Below are 2,023 nucleotides of genomic sequence, written 5' to 3'. Positions count from 1 at the left end.
TCCTCCCGCCCGCGGGTGGGGCCCGGCCCCTTCCCGGCCCCTCCCCGGCACCGTCCTCGCCCCCGCCGAGAGCTGGCAGGGACGCGGCTGGGGGGCCAAGCCAGGCCTCTCTCCTCGCCACCCCGGCCAGGGCCAGCCGGGGAACGTGCGGGCTGCCCCGGGGAGGCGACTCCGGTCCCCGGCCGCCAACCCCTCCTCCACCGGTTCCCCGCGTGGCCTTGGGGCGTCCAGGCCTGGTGAACTCTCCTCCCTCCTGGGCCCTCCAGCCGCGCCCTGCAGGAGTTTGGGGAATCGGGAAGCTCGATCTGAGGCCCTGAATGCCTGGGCCTCTAAACCTTGATGTTTACAAGCATGACATGCCCACTCCTTTCCTCCGGATTCTCATTCCCTTCCACCCGGTACAGGCCCCGCGGTGCCCAGGAGGAAGACAGCCACACTGGGGCGACTGGTAGAGTCGGGTAGAGTGGCTGTCAAGGCCGGGACCCTGGAGCCGGACAGCCTGGGCTCCTGTCCTGCCTCAGTAACTACTTACCTTTCTCTGCCTCAGTTTCCTGATCTGAAAGTGGGATAGATAATAGCAGCATCAGATGTTGTGTGAAATGTCCCCTGCTCCAAGAGCACCTAGGAGGCTTGCTTGGCAGGTAAATGAGGTCGCATCTCAGAGACTTTACAGATCCCGCTCCCCCCCCACCTCCATGGGGGGCAGGGAATCAGCCATACCCAGGACCCTGTGCCATCATCAAGGAGGGGAGATAGATTCTGGCCCCTGCCTCCCGTTGTTGTGCCCTCCTCTGACTACGCCCCTCTGACTATAGAGTCCTCGGGCTGTCAGGGCACAGGGAGGTCCCTAACACTGCCTGAGGTCCTGGGGCCTCAGGAAAGCTTTCTAGAGGAGATGATACTGGAGTTGTCTTTTTTTTTTTTTGACGGAGTCTCGCTCTGTTGCTCAGGCCGGAGTGCCTTGGCACGATCTCGGCTCACTGCAGCTTCCACCTCCCCGGTTCAAGCGATTCTCCCTCAGCCTCCGGACTAGCTGGGATTACAGGCACCCGCCTACGCCCGGCTAATTTTTGTATTTTTTAGTAGAGAGGGGGTTTCGCCATGTTGGCCAGGCTGGTCTTGAATTCCTTACCTCAGGTGATCCGCCTGCCTCAGGCTCCCCAAGTGCTGGGATTATAGGTGTGAGCCACTGCGCGGTTGTGAGTTAAGTCTTAAAGGACGTGTAGACAGAGGGAAGGGCAATGGAAAGGCACAGTGCACAGCAGGCAGGGGGACAGCACAGCAAAGGCTGGGAGCGGAGGACCCCGCAGCGGAGGCAAACCTGGCTGGAGGAGACTGGCTAAGTGCTGTTGTGGCAGGGGACGAGGAGCCGTATTTACCCGCAGGTGGAGGAGACAAGGTCTTTACTGTTCACCCAGGGGCTAGGCCTCTTCCACTGGCTCCCTGAATCCCCATGCTGGCCACCAAGGGAAGGAGCTATTTCTGCAGCTGGACAAATGAGAAAACGGAGGCACAAAGCCTTCTAGCATTTGCTCAAGTGGCACAGCAGTAGGAACTCTTTCCCTGGGGGCCGGCCCAGGAGCATTTTGTCCCATGGAGAATTGGAACAGCATCAGGACAGTGAGCCAGCAGGCAGCACTGGCAGGTGTAGATTTAGAAGACTGACTGTCGGCAGGCGTGGTTGCTCACACCGGTTGTCCCAGCACTTTGGGAGGCTGAGGTGGGCAGATTACTTGAGGCTGGGAGTTTGAGACCAGCCTGACCAATACGCTAAAACACCGTCTTGACTGAAAATACAAACATTAGCCAGGCGTGGTGGCAGGTGCCTGTAATCCCAGCTACTCGGGAGGCTGAGGCAGGGAGAATTGCTTGAACCTGGGAGGCAAAGGTTGCAGTGAGCCTAGATCGCACCACGGCACTGCAGCCTGGTCAACAGAGCGAGATTCCATCTCAAAAAATAAAAATAAAAAAGTGCCGGTTGCGGTGGCTCACGCCTGTAATCCCAGCACTTTGGGAGGCCGAG

General features: G+C 59.3%; 1 protein-coding gene across 1 annotated transcript in view; it reads right to left on the bottom strand.

Annotated features, from left to right (window-relative positions):
- The window catches only part of CDC42EP1 (CDC42 effector protein 1), a 10,266-nt gene extending 9,532 nt beyond the window's left edge, over positions 1-734 (bottom strand). The window contains 1 exon segment of the mRNA XM_017848239.1: positions 533-734. The gene's annotated coding sequence lies outside the window, so the exon portion shown is untranslated.
- Positions 735-2,023: the final 1,289 nt, after the last annotated feature.

This window comes from Rhinopithecus bieti, unplaced genomic scaffold, assembly GCF_001698545.2.
Source record: "Rhinopithecus bieti isolate Rb0 unplaced genomic scaffold, ASM169854v2 scaffold_2408, whole genome shotgun sequence".
Taxonomy (NCBI): Eukaryota; Metazoa; Chordata; class Mammalia; order Primates; family Cercopithecidae; genus Rhinopithecus; species Rhinopithecus bieti.
Note: the sequence above shows the minus strand (reverse complement) of the source record. Positions and strands in the feature narration are given on the sequence as shown.